Here is a 19358-nt window from a genome sequence, read left to right as displayed (position 1 = left end):
ATTTGACTTAATCGTCGGAGGGGACACACCAGAAAAACCATCTGGCCTCTTTAATGTTAGCGAATCTATGTGTAAGTGATTGCAGGATCCGTAGAAATCTCCTAGTTTGAGCAAATCTCCTATTGACTTTCCCATACCTCTCCGCAACTTCTTCTGCCTGAGTCATTATTTTTTGGCTCAAACAATGATAATTAATTGTTAGAAATATTGGCGCAATTGGTGAGGCCATCATATCAGCTCAGGCAACTCAACAAGATGATCAATTATACTGTCAAAAACTTGTATATCACATTCGAAGCCATGAATTAGCGAGATAGATTTAATATTTTAGCTCATTAAATTAATTCTATTAGACTACAACCTCAGATTAAAGCCAGTAATCCAAATGAAACCAACAAATACTAAAATAAAGAATAGTGAAAAAAAATAAAAAAATAAAAACTTTTTTTTATCTTACTAAGGTTGTGATTGCAGGAGTTTTGTCGTTGCTTCTTACACAATTAATTCTCGTGTTCAGAATTCTTCATTATATCTGAAGTATTCAGACCCACATTAGAATTTGCCTAATATAATCTAAGGATATTGCACACTTGTAATCTTAACAAAATTTTTGAAAGAAAAAAGTGAGAAAATTGAATTTAATTAGTTATAGCCCTTATGTAAAAGAACTTTATATTTAACAAAATTATGGTTGGATTTATAAATTACAAACTTTTTGTTATAAATCCACTGCTGTAAAAAAAAATTGGACAGCTGAACTTTGAAAAATAAAACATCTTAATATTTTTTTTATTTGAAGGTAAGGTAATTGGCCACCTCTTGGTACAACTCGAACTAAAAATCGGGACGGAGGTACTTTCAAGTTCCAACCATATGCCCCTCTATCTATCCGGCCACAAGTTGGTGGTTAAACATTTTAATATTTGATTTGCATGTAGCAAAAAAAACATATAAATAATTAATTAAAATATCATAAGATATTGACAACTTTCTTAATTAATTACATTCCTTATTAGTTTCCCAAAGGAAATTTGGCTTGAAATAATTATAGTTTTGAGATATTGAAATGTTATTTGGGAAAGTGAATATTGTTTGTCTATTTTTGCATGACTTGTTTTATTTGATTATCAATATCTTCCTTCCCAAGATAATAATCTATTTCCTATTTGACGTTTATAGTAAGATATTTTTTTGCCATATATTTGGCATTACCTTTTATGGCATCAAAATCTTCATATAATATAATAACGAGGATGGTGGTCCAATTATATAAGGGAATGTGGATAATAATATTGTACTTGATATATGATATCTCTACTTTATCAATAACAAAAGATTCTTATAGCTTTTCTCCTTTTAATTATTCCTTTGAGTTTCTAGTCCTAATATGCATCTTTGCTTTCTCTTTAGCTTTCACTACAGATGATATATGATTTTCTGAGACCACAATTTTCCCAGGAATTCATTGACAAAAACTAACCACAAATGAAAACCAAATATTGCCACTTAATTTATTCATTTCATTTCCGTGGTATTACAGCTTATAAAGTTGAAAATTAAGTACTACGCATTTATAACTTGCATAACTTATTTATGTATATTGTATAGTATGTTGGCTATATATATTATATAGAGTAAACGACATATTCCCACCCGAGGCATGGCGAAATCCTAAGATGGTACCCATGGTTGCATTTATTCCAGATTCCCAACTTTAAAGTAACAAAAAAGTGTTTGATTTAATGGTGAAGGGGTAAATTGGTCATTTTGTAGGAGGTGACACATGTTGACAGATGTCGCCCTCGGCTTTTTTCGCCCTTTTCCAGTGATTCTTTCACCCAAAATCACCATTTTCACCACCATTCGAACCCACATCCTTCTCTCTACAAAACCTTTCCCCTCACAACCCTTCATCACTCACCGATTGTCGACCACGGCAGCTCTAACATGCGACTATTTTTTACCCGTTTTCTGCCATTTTGAGCAGCTATAGCCCCAACCATCACCACCGTTTGACTCCTCGCATCCCCTTTACAAAATCCCTAACCTTCCCGACCATGACAACTCACAGTTTGCCATCCACCACTTCACCAAAAACGTGATGAACATGAACCTCTCAACCAGCAAATGGTGACTAAACAGTTGGTGGGGACATAGGGGTTTTATAGAGTTGGAGACGTTGGTTGAAGTGGTGGTGTTTAATTGGATTTTTATGTCGGAATAGCAAAAAACAGGGAAACCCTAAACCAAACGGCATCGCCGATCAGAGGGGCTAATGAGTCGGGAACCAAAGGGGTTTAGACAATGGACTATGCGGAAGGTGATGAAGGTGACCAGGGGTTCAACACCATTAGAAACAGCCTAGATTGAGCAAAAATCGAGAGGGTGTGCAGTCCCCGAAGGTGTTATTGAAGTAATTTAAAAATAAAATGGTAAATTTATAATTGTACTAATTTATTTATTAAGGGCATTATGATAATTGCACCGTTTGTAACCTAAAAATTCCTAACAATGTTACTTTAAGGGTGAGAATTGAAATAAATGTGATCAGGGATACTAACTTAGGATTTCGCCAAACCTCAAGTGGGAATATGTCGTTTACTCATAAAATTATAATACAAGTAAGCATGTTTAATAGTTTGATCTACTTTAAAAATGAAGTACATGTAAGCATGTATAATTTAGGTGATAACACAATGCCAAAGTCTTAATGAATGAGGTGATAAAAAACAAATTGTTTACCAATATATCAACAAAACTGTCTATACAGCCTGGATAGATCATTATTACACATGTTGAGACTGTTATTGTTTGTTTAATCAAAGTTTGACAGAAAACAGGGGAATGGAAATAGAAGAGCTCTGTTTTGCTTTGTTTGTTCTCTGTTTTGATAGATAAAAATGTTTTTAGGTTATATAAAATCTCATTGTTATTGTTCACACTTCCAAATGGTTCATTTGAATTCTTGAAAGCAAATATATGATATATCTTTACATCATTGGAAATATATGATATATCTATAAGTAGAGATGGCAATGGGCCCGACATTTTCTGGTACCCGGCCCGGCCCGGTCCGAAAGGGGCTGGCTTTACCCGAGGTTGGCGGGCTTGGGCTTGGGCCTAGGCTTGATTTTAAGGCCCGACCTCGGGTACGGGCTGAGCATGGGTATATCTTTAGGCCCGGCCTGGCCCGGCCCNACATTTTCTTAAAATACAGGCAAGTTTACGCACTGCAAGTTGATGCTGTGATCCCAGATGAACTATGGAGTTTGAATTTCCTGACCAATCTGTATGATTTTGTATATTTGATTAAAACTTATTTCAATTCTGCATAATTTTATTGAGTAATAAAATATTTTATTTTATTCTTATTTAATGATCTTTAACTCTCTCCATAATGAAAAGACCAAAAAAAAATAAATAAATAAATAAAAGTAAAAATTTAGAATAACACAGAGTATCATATCATTTATACCGCCATTTGAATTTTTTCTTTATAATCTATATTTGCTTTAATTGTGATTAGTTGTTACTAAATTCAATAACTTGACATGTATGGGTTAATTTCTGGTTTCATATAAGTAAAACTATGGCAGTATCATAAACATTGTATCCACATCATTAAATATTTGGACTTGGTGTTCTTAAATACTTATCTTACCTGTTCTCTTTTTCTAATAGGAACGTGGGAATAAATCTCTTGTTAGGGCCACTGTCTCCATCTGTCAGCAATCTAACTGTAATTAAATACCTGTAAGCAGCTGATATAAATTTTGATTTTGAAACTCATAATATTTTCTCCTTTTCTGATGTTAGTTAATTCTCATTCTGATTAGGAACCTTGGCATTAATACATTATCTGGGCCGCTTCCCAAAATGCTTGGCATGCTTCCTAAGTTAATAGTATTGTAAGTTCAAAGTTTATCCCCTTCTTAACCTTATAACCTATAATTTATTTAAATGAACTCTGTTGTGTAATTACTTTACAATTTATAACTGAAGAACTAAATTCTTGGGGATGTAGAGGTATTGGAACGAACAATTTTTTCTGGTTCTGTGCCACCTGAGCTTGGTAATTTGTCAAATTTAGAACAACTGTATATGGGAACATTGAGACTCTTTGGTCCTCTACCATCTGAGCTTGGTAATTTGACGAAATTAAAGCTATTGTAAGTTGTTATAGACTTCTCGGTTTCATTTTCAATGCAAATTTTACTTATATTGAGCACATATCCATCCTACTCTATAATGTTCTGCACATGGATGCAGAAGGTGAAAACCTCGGCTGGCTTTGGTCTTAGCTTTGACATAAACAAAAATTCTCAGTTACTTCACATAAGATTACAATATATGATGTGTTCGTTTACTAGGTGATGGCTTTTGTAGGAAACAAGTTACTGAATGTTGAAAAAAGATTTTAAAAATTTAAAATTAAATTAAGCAATCCAAATATAAGAATTTTAAAGTAGTTCAGCCCAATCTATTTAGTCTACGTCCACTATCGACTCAAACAACTTACAACTGTGCAATTTTTAGATGAGAAAAATTGCAAACTCCTTACACTATCTCAAAAAGCTCAATTACACTCTTAATAACAGCCCACAATGACTATATTTTTAGTTTCTATTTTACACTTTTTGAGATATTTTAAAAGCTCAATCTACTAGTTTATTTAAAGGGGAGAGTTCCCTTGCAACTCCCATTCCTAAGCAATATGGGATTCAAGGCAAATCCCAATAATTCTTCCCTTGACTTGAATCCCCAACCATCATAGTAGCATCTGAAAATCTTACTCGGTTGATAGTTTTCTTTTCTTTCACAACAGGAATTTGAACAACTTTATCTCTTGATTTCTTAAGACACACACCTTTATCAAGCAAATATAGTTGTTTTTCATTCCTTTTGCCTTACAAAAGCAGAACATCGTCTTTATACACTTCGCATCCGTCTCTTTGACCAATGTTGGTATATCCATGAGAAGCCAACTCACCCACAGAAATCAAATTGTGACTACAACTCGGCACATACCTCACATGGCGAAGCTTCTTGACAACACCATTGTGAAGCTTGAGACGAATGCTACCAATGCCTTCAATCTTCACTTTCTCGTTATTACCGACAACAATATTTCCATAATTTTCATCTTCTTTTAATTCAATAAAACAATCTTTATCATTATAAACATGCATAGTTGCAGTAGAATCTAAAACCCAACTTTTTTCACCCTTTGAAGTTTGAGTTTCATCTTGACATGCTTCTAAAAATTCACCTTCATTATCAGCAACCCAAACATCATCCTTCGAATCCTTTATCTGTTGAGCCTTTTTGAAAGCAAGCATATCCTCCCTTAATTTCTTGCAACGTGGTTGGATATATCCCTTCTCTCCACAATAATAATACTCCTTATTACTGTAATTTTTGACTTTTGATAAAATGTAGGAGAATAAGTGATTTATCCAATGAGAGCTCATCATCGCTGGCATTTCTAACGAATATGAAAAAATTAACTTACTTGTAAGGCAACACTATCAAAGTTCTAATATCTCATGTTGAATTACCTCATATATACCTTTTGTGTTTTTCTTCCTCTTCTTTCTTTGATCTTGAATGTTGGTTTCATATACCGTAGAGAACTAAGGAATAACAAAATTTCCGATTCAATTCCATCTAATATTAACTACTATTGGATTCCTTAGTATCTGTTAGTTATTATTCCCTATTCTCTTTTTTATTTTTCCCTCCATTACTTTTTGGTTGGTAGCTAGTTTCTTCATCTTATAATTTTGTAATCCTTATATTTTTCTTCAGGATCTTAGTTTCAACAATATAAGTGAACAGATTCCCGGTTCGCTTTTTGGGTCAACTGTGTTGACTCAGCTGTAATCTATCATTTCCTCTTTGTTTTGTCATTTACATCCTAGAATAATCTCATTATATTGAAACCTATATTGCTTCTTTTGTACTCAGGTTTCTAGGAAATAATAGGTTAACTGGACCCCTGCCTGCCTATAAAGATGAGAATCTTGTCAACATGTAAGTAATTTTAAAAGATTTGCTTTGATCTCCGTACTTATTAATATATTAATTTTACAGATAATTTTAATGGCAGCAAGCCAAAAATCAAAATGCTATACTTGCATTCCAGTTTCTCTGTCTAGTGCTTTCCCATTATGAAATCAAAGATGTAAAACATATTCCTACCATCAATCACCTGTATATTGTTTTGATCCATCCAAATTTTATAGATGGATATTAATAGAAAAATAATTAGATTAACATCCAGATTGGTACTTGTCGATTTTCCTTCTTTTCCAGAAAACATATGCGTCCATAATCCTGAATTTTGCTTTTTTTTTTATATTGCATTGTTTCTCTTTGCTAAATGTGGACTAACAATTCTATATGGACTTGTTAAGTAGACTTGTGGGGTTCTTGTGAAAAATGGGGAAGTTGAACTTTAGGATGGTGTAAGAAGATTACAGTAAAAATCAATGTGACTTGGATAATGCCTGAATATTGACAAGTAGCTGTAGACTGTAGTGTGTAGCTAAAAATTTTCTTTGCTTGTGCTTGCAGAGATGTTTCATACAATTATTTATCAGGCAGCATTCCTTCTTGGATAAACAGACAAAATTTACAAATGTAAGTCTTGAAATTCTTTTAAATTTAGATTTTTTACTATATTTCTCTTCCTTTTTGTTAAATTCTTTCCTTTTCTCTAGTTTAATATTCGATTTACTTTACAAAGAAATATATTCTGTTAGCTCCTAGGTAACATTTTTTTTTTAAAACTTCCATTTCTAACTGTAAACTACAGCAACCTTCAGCTCAAGCAGCTAAAGTTTTCCATTCCTAAATATTGGCACTTTTTGCATTTCTCTCAACAAACTGCAAGTGAATCAAAATCAGTTGAACAAATTGACAAGTTGCAGCTGATATTGTTGTGCAAGTTGGCAAGGCTGTTACTCTTCTATTATGCAAGTTACATGGGTTGTTATTCTTTAGTTATGCAAGTTGACAAGTGGCCATGCAACTTGCATCAACGTAAACAATCCAATGGTTAGAGTAAACTTGTGTAACATAGAATGTGCGGTTGGGATTCCAGAGAAATGAGGCAGCACGTGACCTGCTTTCGTTATAAATTGTGAATGTAAAAGGCAGATTGTATTCAGAAAAAATGAGATGGAAATAAGTGCTTCAGTACTGACTCTTTATTTTCTGTTTTAGAATCTTCATATTTTTCTTTGTTGTTAGTGCGTTTTCATGGTATCAGAGCTTTAATTGACAAACGTCAATGGCTGATCCTAAGTCCTCTGCATCAACTTACATCAACACTGATGGAAAGATCTCAAGCTCGGTATCATCTTTTCCTCTGGCAAATGCTCTACCAAACATCACCGTGAAACTAGGAGAGAAGAACTATGCCTACTGGAAGTCACAAGTACTCCCTGCATTGAAAGCCTATGAACTAAAAGGTTTTGTTACAGGTGATAAACTATGTCCTTCACCTTACTTAATCTCTCAAAATGATAACTCTGGAAAAGCTGTTAACACAAAGTATACCATCTGGAAAAAAATAGATCAATTTATGTTTGGTTGGTTGATATCTTCCATTTCTGAAACAATGTTTAGGCATGTAGCAAATTGTGAAACAAGTTTTGATGTTTGGAAAACTTTAGAAATGCATTTTCTTACTGATTCGAAAGCTAGAATACTGCATCTGCGAAATCTTCTACAAACAACCAGAAAAGAAAATTTGAGCGTTAATGACTATGTATTGAAAATGAAAGAAGTTGCTGGATCTTTAACTGCCAGTGGAGTAGTTGTTAACGATGAAGAGTTGCTTATGTACATTCTTGATGGCCTGGGAACCGAGTATGACGCAGTTGTAGCAAATTTAACCTCACGAAATGGAGATGTTTCTCTTCAAGAAGCGCAGTTCTTATTACACAAGCATGAGATGAGGTTGGAGAAACAACACTCAACATATATAGGATTTCATGAAGCAACAATCTTTCTTGCAAATAAACAGACTATGAACTCTCAACCACACCAACAAAACTCAAATGCAACAGCTCATCAACCAAACCAACTTGTATATGGACAATCTCAAGGACAGATAGAATCACAGAATGTCTATTCAAGTGGTCAGGACATGCATCAAACTACTGGAAGCTTTGGAAGAAGCCGCAGCAGAGGTAGAAATTTTTATAAACCAAGAATGATATGTCAACTATGTGGGAAAACTGGACACATGGCACTCCAACGCTATCACAGATTTGATACAAAATTTCAAGATACTCAGAATCATAGGTATCAATCTGCACCAATTCTTTCTCTTGCACAAGCTTACTTTGCTAACACATGCTCTGCACCTTACTATACGAACCAATCTTCCTTGGTTCCCATGAACACTATAAGTAATCAGTGAAACAGTTTTTGATAACCATCAGAATGGAAATTTTTCACAAATGGCTACTCCTCTTATAGTCACGGATCCGAATTGGTTCATTAACTCAGGAGCATCTAATCATATCACTCTTGACCTGTAGAATCTATCTCTCAAAAGTTAGTATAATGGTCCAGAAACTTTACAAGTTGGAAATGGACAAAACCTTGAAATCTCACACACAGGTATGACCACTCTTCCCTCAAATTATCTAAATAAATCCATTTACCTTCGGAATATACTCTGTGTACCTCATGTAACAAAAAATTTACTCAGTATCTCTAAAATTACAAAAGACAATAACGTTGTTGTTGAGTTCTCTGCTGATGGATGTATTATTAAGGACAAGCTGTCACAGAAAACTCTGCTTCAAGGAGTTCTAAATAAAGGCTTGTACCAACTTACAATACCAACCGTCGGGAAGACTGAAAATAAAGCAGAAGGCGACTCTCTGCACAGCCTTGTCAAGACACTTCCTTGTCAGTCCACTGAAATGATTCCTCAACCGTCTCTGCATGTTACCTCATGTGCTCTAGTCAAGTTTCAATCTGGAAATAACATCACCAAACTGGCAGAAACTACTCCAGCTAAACTGAGTGACGATATTATGTTGTTATGGCATAGAAGATTAGGCCACCCTCATGCTTCTGTTCTTAAAACCGTTGTGAACAACATGAATGTAAAGCATCATGCTAATATAAATAAAATTCACTTTTGTGAAGCTTGTCAGTATGGAAAACTTCATCTCTCAGTCTAGCCTTCAACCTCTTCCAAATCTCTTGAACCCTTCGAGTTGGTGTTTGCAGATGTTTGGGGACCAGCTCCAATTGTTTCAACTACTGGTTTTAGATACTATCTACTGTTTGTGGATGATTATACCAGATACACCTGGATTTATCCTCTAAAATTTAAATATGAAGTTTGTGCCACTGTCACTCTTTTCATTAAGCTTGTGGAACAACAATTTGACAAGAAAGTTAAAGTTTTTTAGTCTGATTGGGGCGGTGAATTCAGACCTCTGGCCACTTATTTTTCTCAACAAGGCATTCACTTCCGTCATCCATGTCCCCATATTCACCATCAAAATGGCAAAGTTGAATGCAAGCATCGTCATGTCACTAAAACTGGACTTACACTTCTAGCTCAAGCCTCCATGCCACTTCGTTACTAGTGGTTTGCTTTTCACACAACAGTGTATTTAATAAACCGACTACCCTCAGCCACCTTGATGCATAGCAATCCTTTCCAAATGTTATTCAAAAAGGCTCCTGATTACACAGCACTCAAAACCTTTGGATGTCAATGCTTCCCTTTTATCAGGCCTTATCAAAAACAGAAGTTTTCTTTTCACTCTGAAGCATGCGTATTTTGGGATACAGTTCACATCACAAAGGCTACCTATGTTTAAACAATCATGGCAGAGTCTACACTGTCCAGAGTGTTAAGTTTAATGAAAGTTGTTTTCCTTTTGCTCAAGGTTTTTCTGACAAAAACTCTACTTCTTCCGAAATACCACAGCCCAATTCCATAACCACACAGTCCCATTGGCAACTACCTTTACTATATGCTTCAAAACCTCTTACTGAAAACCACTACCAAAACTCTGTTTCTTCCTCACCGTCAGTTCCTCCTTCCTCTCATTTTACTCCTATTCATTTGGAGGTTGATCTTCGCCTAGAAAACTTTTCACACTCTTTACAAACACCAATGTCTGCATCTGCTGCTTCAAAACTACAAAACTTTCATCCCATGAAGAGCAAAGGTTGCTGCTTTGCTTAGTACCACTACAAACACTACTACACCTACAAAACCTTCATCAATATCCACTTTGGCATGCAGATATGATCTCTGAATTTGAAGCACTGCAAAACAACAACACCCGGTCCCTTGTGCCTTACTCTCCCAATTTGACATTGGTTGGTAACAAATGGGTATTTCGTACTAAAACCAATGCTAATGGCAGCTTCCAAAGGTGTAAGGCCCGTCTTGTTGCAAAGGGTTTTCATCAAACCCCTAGTATAGACTATCTTGAGACCTTTTCTCTTGTTGTAAAAGCCTCCACCATTAGAGTCATTCTCACCTTGGCAGTTCACCATGGCTGGGATGTGCAGCAAGTGGATGTAAATAATGCGTTTTTAAATTGAGACCTCTCTAAATCTGTTTACATGACACAACTAGAAGGCTTCATTGACAAACATCATCCTACTCACGTTTGCAAGTTACATAAAGCTCTATATGGATTAAAGTAGGCCCCTCGGGCATGGTTTGATAAATTGAAAGCTGCACTTCAGTCTCACGGCTTCCAAAACTCCACCTCTGATTCAAGTTTATTCTTTTACCATCAAGGAGCAACTAAACTATATTCTTTAGTCTATGTAGATGACATAGTCCTCACCGGAAATGATCCCAAGCTGTTAAATCAAATTGTTCAAGATCTTGACCACACTTTTGGTCTTAAGATACTTGGTAAACTACACTTCTTCCTTGGTATTGCGGTTCACCATACCTCTTCTAGTTTGCTCTTAAATCAAAGCTCCTATGCGCAAGATCTGCTCGTCAAACATGGAATGCAAAATTGCAATCCTTGCTCCACACCAATGATCCTCGGTTCCAAATTATCCCTTGATGACAGTCCATTATTTGATCAGCCTTCACTTTATCGAAGTCTCATTGGTGCACTCCAATACCTTACTCTCACACGGCCTGACCTGTCATTTGTAATTAACAAACTCAGCCAATTCCTTAAAGCTCCAACCATGAATCATTGGCAAGCGTGTAAACATATCCTTCGGTATATTCAAGGGACTCTTCATTATGTTTAACTTTCACCAAAAGTGACACTTTGCAATTGGAAGGTTACACTGATGCTGACTGGGCAGGAAACATTTCTGATCGCAAGTCTACCACCGGATATTGCATTTTCCTTGGTTCCAATCTGGTTCAGTGGTGCTCCAAAAAAAAATCTGTTGTCACCTTGTCTTCCACTGAGGCTGAGTATTGAGCTCTTGCCCAAGCTCCTACTAAAATTGCTTGGCTTCAAAACTTGTTTCAAGAACTGTGCATCTCCCTTCCTGGCATCCCTGTTCTCTGGTGTGACAACACTAGTGCGGGAGCTCTTGCTTCAAATCTTGTTCTCCATGCCCGCACTAAACACATAAAAATCGATGTCCACTTCATTCGTGAGATGGTTTGTTCCAAACGGCTTGTAATCTAATATGTTGCTACTGCTTTTCAAGTAGTTGACATCCTAACGAAACCCCTCTCTAGTTCTCGTTTCTGCACTTTACGTGATCAACTTCATTTAGCTTCCTATGCTCCCTCTACCTTGTTCTTGCTTGAGGGATGATCGGGTTCACGGCAAGCTACAAACTTCAGAGAGAGGGACGATCAGGAACATAACAAATGATTACAGTTTCTTTTACAAATGATTACAATTTTTTTTTTTTTTTTTACGAAAATATGCTTGAACTTCAGCTTGAGGGACAATGTAAACTGCAGCAAGCTTCAGCTCAAGCAGCTAAAGTTTTCAGTTCCTGAATATCGGTACTTTCTACATTTTTCTCAACAAACTGCAAGTGGATCAAAATCAGTTGAACAAATTGACAAGTTGCAGCTGATATTGTTGTGCAAGTTGGCAAGGCTGTTACTCTTCTATTATGCAAGTTGCATGGGTTGTTATTCTTTAGTTATGCAAGTTAACGTAAACAATCCAATGGTTAGAGTAAACCTGTGTAACATAGAATGTGCGCTGAGATTCTAGAGAAATGAGGCAGCACGTGACCTGCTTTTGTTATAAATTGTGAATGTAAAAGACAGATTATATTCAGAAAAAATGAGAAGAGAATAAGTGCTTCAGTACTGACTCTTTACTTTCTGTTTTAGAATCTTCATATTTTTCTTTGTTGTTAGTGCGTTTTCACTAATAAAGAATTGTATTCTATATATTGGGATGAAACTAACATTGCGATTTTATGAGTGCAATCTGCAGAAATTTAGTGGCCAATAACTTCACTCTTGAAAGTAGCAGCAGGTGATTATCTCTTTTCCATGTTTCATTCAAATGCTTGAAATTCTCTCTAGCAAATATTAGAAAGCATTGTTGTTTACTTGAGTTGTTGATGGTTCATTTGAGGATTCTTTTAGCATGTTAAACTGTCGTCTCAATTTTTTAGAAATAAGTTTTATGTATAAAAAAGTAGCCATACTCTTAGAAGAAAAGGGTTACTGAGATGTAATGAGATCAGGTTAACTTTTAATAATGAGGCGTCAAAAGAAATGTTTTCAAGGTGTTAAAAAACATCTTCTTCGAGAGAGCAGTAATTTTTTTTATCCTGGTTGCATGCCTTCAGGCAATATTTTCTTTGGCCTTCATGTACTTTTATTTTTGCTTTTAAACTATGATTCTTAAAAGTTTAGTTACGTTCCTTTAATAATTATATCAATTGAATATCAAAATCCAATGAATAAACTAGTAGAAATGGGTGCTTTGGTGGCAAGTTTTTGTGCTGTCATAATTGATTAAGTTCCTCAAATAAGTGTATTCTTCTTTTCCCCTCAGTATTCTGTCTCCAGCGCAATTTTCCCTGCAATCAAGGTTCTCCAGTCTGTAAGTGCAACTTCATTCTGTGGTTTAAGAGTTAAATGTAGTAACAGTAATAAGGTCAAAAGAGAAAGGAAGGATCTATTATGGGATAAGCTTGATCTACGAGAAGTACCATAGATGTTATAAATCAAACTTTTGGACATATTCTTGCTTTTGTGGACTGGGATACCTTTTCTGGACTTGCCTTGATAAGTGGCTATATTGGTATGCAGATTCTAGCTTCACGGTTAATTGTGGTGGTCCACAAATTACATCTTCTAATAATATTGTGTATGAGATGCATAATGAGACTCTTAGTCCAGCTAAATACTATGTAACTAACAAACAGATGGGGAATTAGTAATGTTGGATATTTTACTGGGACCAATAATCTGTGGTCTACAATTTCTTCTGTCTCAATTCACAAATACTCTTGACTCAAAACTTTTCCAGTCAGCACGGCTTCCGCTTCATCTCTAAGATACTATGGTTTAGGCCTTGAAAATGGAAACTACACTTTGACTCTCCAGTTTGCAGAAATAGCTGATTTGGATACTACCGGGAGGAGAAGTCTGGGGAATGGGGAGGTGTGTTTTCGATATTTATGTTCAGGCATGTCTTACATCTTCAGATTACTTCAGCCAAAAAAGCCTCACCTATGCATCACGCAGGTTTACAATAAGGTTAAAGCATGATCAGACGACCTTAAATGTATTATGTTTCTTTCAACTGTTCCTAGTTTTCTTTCAAAATGAATCTATTTATTCCAGGGAATTCACGTTGAAAAGGATTTTGACATAACAAGGGTAGCAGACAGAATTCCTAGAAAAGCAGTTCAGAGAATATATACGGCACAGGTATCTGAAAACTACATGGAAATCCACTTTTTTGGGGCTGGGAAAGGGACTTGCTGTATGCCGAATGATGATTCATATGGGCCTTTAATTTCTGCTATCAGTGCTGCTCCAGGTTCAAGAAATAGCAACTTTTTTTTTTTTCCTTTATCCTCTTTTGGTTGATTTCCTTGCATTAGATAAGATATTGATTTAACTATTGAGCTTGATACAGATTTCGAACCTACAATAAGACCTCCAGGTGGATGAAGTCATATCACTAAGAAGAATAGAACATGTTTTATTGTTGGTGGTGTTGTATTTCTGTTACTTCTTGCGATTTTCTTCATTGTCCGAAGAAGAAAAAGAAGGCCACAAATTGATGAAGGTAAATCAAAAGATCTAAGCTATCTCTAACGTCTTATCCATCTATCATATTTCCTAGAGAAAAAGGGAACAATGGACCTAAAAAATGCTTGTTCAATTTATAAAGCAGACGTCCAATTGTGAGTTCTGAAATGCAGTGCAAGTTAATATGATTCAACACGGATAAGAAATTAAATCTCAGCTATTTTATTTCAATAGCATCTTAAAAGAACTAATATTCCACAAGCAGTTTGGTCAACTACATTTTGTTAATTGCCATTACTTTTTACCGAATTGCTTTCTGGCCCTTTCATGTCACACAAAAATCTTACTATGCCTCATTAGACAATTGCAAATGTTCTTTCCAGCTTTTTCTCAGCTTTAATATGACAAAATATTCCCAGAAGTATTTGATTAGACTAACAAATTCACAACAGTAAGCTATTTTAATTGTTGACTTTTCAAAGCTTCTGGGGATGGATGTTAGACTATACAATTTCCATTTATGCTGAACTAAGGACTGCTAAAGAAGGCTTCATTCCTGCAAATAAGCTTGGAGACGGAGGATTTGGACCAGTTTATAAGGTATGTCGTTGTTTTAATCAAATGCCAAACAGGGTGCTATGCACATTTTAGTGCCTTTTGATTAATTGTTTTTCCAGAACAAAATACAGGTTCCAGCATTACTTTTTGTCATAGATTCAAAGGAAAACACAATCTTTTCGCTTTATCTAGCTAGGAAACTTTTGATTTATGTTCTCTTTGGTCCATATATTGTTGTATTGGGTTCATGAAGTGAGTCTAATAATTGGAGCATTGAAAAAAAAATAATAAATACAAAAAGTTGATCAAGTTTTTACTGATTTCTCTAATCAATTAATTTAAACTATTTACTCAATAGGGAACACTTTGTGATGGAAGGGTCACTATTGTGAAGCAACTGTCTGTAGCATCCAACCAAAGGAAGAGCCAGTTTGTTGCAAAAATTGTTACTATATCTGCTGTGCAACACCCTAACCTAGTAAAACTTCATGAATGTTGTTATGAGGGAACACAACAAATCCTTGTTTACGAATATCTTGAAAACAACAATCTTGATTAAGCACTATTTGGTATGTGAATAGCATATAAGTCCGTACTATGTTTTTCATGGGAGTCCTAACATTATTGGGCATGGAAATCACAGTTCAAACTTTATATGACATTTGTAAGTAGGAAAAGGAAGTTTGGATCTTAACTGGTCGATGCGTTATGATATTTGTTTGGGAGTAACAAGAGGTCTAGCTTATCTTCATGAAGAGTCGAGGCTTTGAATCATACACAGAGATGTGAAGGCCAGTAATATTTTTCTTGATGGTAATCTCATCCCAAAAATATTAGATTTTGGTTTGGCCAATCTTTATAATGATAAGAAAACCCACATAGGCACCCAGGTTATAGGGACAATGTAAGTTTTTTCTGAAGATTCATATAGTCATTCTTCTTACATTTGTTAATATCACCATCTTTCTTCATTCATTGAGTATATGATAATGAATATTTCTTTTGTTGCATTGACATAGTGGATATCTTTAACTGGAATATGCCATGTGTGGACATCTAATAGAGAAAACTGATGTATTTGCCTTTGGAGTTGTGGCTCTTGAGGTTGTTAATGGGAGGCCAAACTCAAATTCAAGCTTCGAAGAAGAGAAGATGTATCTTCTTGATTGGGTATGAATGACATTTCTATACTATATTGCACATCAGTTCGCTTCTTTTATTGGAGTCCAAAATGATTTCTAGCCTTGTGTTTTGGTTTGCGTCATCATGATAACCACACCAATGAATATTTTATTATTGCCCATTCATGAAAGCTCAAGTATATGGTCACTGTGAATTCTAAAGTCCCAGGAAAAAAAATAGAAGAATTCCAGCAGTCTAGATGAGTCTAGTTTGTCACTTTTCTAAGATACAAGTCAAACTTGATGTGTATGCTAATGCCTTTTAACCTCCTGATCCAATCACTCATGACAAAATTCGTATCTTTCCTGTTTCCCAGGCTTGGCACCTATACGAGAACAATCGCCAACTCGAACTAGTGGATTCCAAATTATCAGTATTCAGTGACGAAGAAGTAATAAGCCTAATATGGGGTAGCTCTTTTGTGTACTCAGACATTGGCCTCATCTAGGCTATCGATGTCCATGTGATTGCAATGCTTTGTGGAGATATTGAAGTGAGTGCAGTGAATTCCAAGCCATGATACTTGACTGAATGGACATTTGATGATGCAGCCTCCTATGTTACTGATGATACAGCTGAGGAATTTGATGATACAGGTGAAGAATGTGATGATACTAGCAATTACATCTCCTCAACAAGCTTAAGTAGAGTGGATAAAACTCCCCAAAGAAGTGCTACTAAACCCCTTCTCCATTGATTGGCTTTCAGTTTAGATTCCATTTCTGTTTCATATTAGTTCCCCATAAGATAATGCTTAAAAATGTAACACAAATAAACTCAAGTCAAACATATATACATATACATAGGGCATTGATTTTTAATTACTTGTAAAACCCTGCCAGAACTATTCTGATTAGCATTATCAATGTTGAAAACATTGGTTGATCTTTTAGTTTATTTTGAGGAATATAAAAAAAATTGCAGAAACCTCAACGTCAGGATACTTGACTACCTGGAAATTTGATGATGTAACCACATTTGTTTATGCAACTAAAGCGAGCGATTCTTCCAGCCATTATTCTTCTTCTTCAAGTAAGGGGGTTAAAGCTTCCCTATCCACCCCTTGTATATTAATATATATTTCATTCCCCATTCACATGGGTATCGCTCTTTATATAGGTTCTTGGACTCCGGAATTTATATTTAAGTAAACAACTTTTTCCCACTCAAGGTTTGCCATAATGACACTTTCCTACCCAAAAAGTTTTAAAATATCACTTTCCCACCTAACATTTATATTCCATTAATACCCAATATTAAACAACTCAAGAACAGAGAAAGAAAGAGAAAATAACAAACAAGAAATAGAGTAAGCTGAAAATTTTCTGGAATTTAAAAAATGAGAAACTATTATTTTTTTCGTTGTACAGAAGACAAAACTCTTTACACTTTATATGAAAGTTTGTTACAATCCTTGTCAACTTCAAATCTCAATCGTTCATTAGAATAACAAACAAACACAAACTTTATATCTGAACCCTTCGATTCAGCAGGAACCTTTTTCTGTTACAGCTCACACTTCCTAAGTTGATGAAGAAGAAGCTCACGTGAAACTATTACAGCTCATACTTCCTGAGTTCACGAAGAGGAGGCTCACGTGAAACATGTTTTCTGTTACAGCTCACACTTCCTGAGTTGACGAAGAAGAAGCTCACGCACTTCTTGAGTTGATGAAGAAAAAGCTCACGTGAAACATGTTTGCTGAGATGAAAAATAAGTGAAAACGACACAGAAGAATGTCGTTTCTTGCTTGATTCCTTTGAGGCTTGCATGCATGTTAACATCGTCCCTCAAGCCAATGAAAGAACTCAAGAAAAAAAAAAAAAAAACACTTCTCCAATAAACAAAAAAGAAACCGAAGATATTACAGACCTCAAGATTGGTGACTTTAAGTCAGCTCAACCTCATCAGCAAGATTTTCATCCCTCATATTAAAAAAACCATTGTTTATGACAGCTCAGCCTTATCAGCAAGATTTCATCCCTCAGATCAAAAACCATTGTTTTCAATAAGTAGTTTTAGTTTCAGTTTCATTTCTTTCACTATTTATTTCATCTTCAGTGCTTCTTGTAATTTTTTATTCGAACCTGGGATTTGATGCTTGTTCTTGAGATACTAATCGTCCCTCAAGCAGAGATTCAGAGGAAGAAGCGAAAATGCAGAGTTGATCACGCAGAAGCTGAAAACGAGAGTTGGACAACGGTTCGGTGAGAATATCAGCAACTTAAAAGGAAGAGGCCACATATTAGACAACCAAGCGCTTGGACTGAACCATCTTCCGAACAAAATGCACATTAATTTTGATGTGTTTTGTGTGGGCATGGAAAACAAGGTTGGAAGCAAGGGTGCCGACATTGGTATTATCGCACCAGAGAACTGGAATACCTGGGATACATATGTGAAGCTCTTGAAATAAGTTTTGGAGCCAAACGATCTCGGTGGAGGCTTGAGCCAAGGCGCGGTATTCAGCTTTGGTAGATGATAAGGCGACAACCTGTTGTTTTTTGGAGCTCCATTGAACCAGATTAGAGCCAAGAAAAACACAATAGCCACTTGTGGACTTGCGATCAGAGAGGCTACTGGCCCAGTCAGAATCTGCATAACCTTTAAGCTTCATAGTAGAACCTTGGCAAAAAGTGAGGCCATGATGTAGAGTGCCTTGTATATAATGTAATACATGCTTGCATGCTTGCCAATGGTTGATGGTGGGAGCCTTAAGAAATTGACTCAGTATATTTACAACAAAAGAGAGATCAGGACGAGTCATAGTGAGATATTGTAGTGCACCGATGAGGCTTTGATAGGTGGTGGGTTGTTCAAAAGATGGACTATCATCAAACCATAACTTGGATCCAAGAACCATGGGCATTGAACAAGGATTACAGTGTTGCAAACCAAACTTGAGAAGAATCTCCTGAGCATATTTGCTCTAGTTTAGTTGTAATCCATGAGCAATTTGATTCACGAAAATTCCTAAGAAGTAATGAACAGACCCAAGAATTTTAAGACCAAAAGTGGCGTCCAGGTGAGCAAAAACTTGTTAACCTGAGCATACTTGCTCACATGAAACTGAGATGAAAAATAAGTGAAAACGACACATAAGAATGTCGTTTCTTGCTTGATTCTTTTGAGGCTTGCATGCATGTTAACACCCAAAATATACTTTACTTTCTAGCCGATGTTCGGTGAGTTATCAAGAGCCAAGGTAAGAGAATTTTTGTAAAGTGGAGGCCGGTGGATTGAATGGTGGTGACCGATTGAATATTCGTCGTCGAAATCAGTCGGAAATCAACTAAGAATAGGAAACCCTAACTTTACTGTGGTTGACAATCAGCGAGAAATTAGGCGTCGGAATGAGAGGGGTTTATAGAGAGGAGATTGGAGGTTCAAATGGTGGTGACAA

This window comes from Pistacia vera, unplaced genomic scaffold (genome assembly GCF_008641045.1).
Source record: "Pistacia vera cultivar Batoury unplaced genomic scaffold, PisVer_v2 Contig342, whole genome shotgun sequence".
Classification (NCBI taxonomy): Eukaryota; Viridiplantae; Streptophyta; class Magnoliopsida; order Sapindales; family Anacardiaceae; genus Pistacia; species Pistacia vera.
This window is presented reverse-complemented; position numbering follows the sequence as displayed.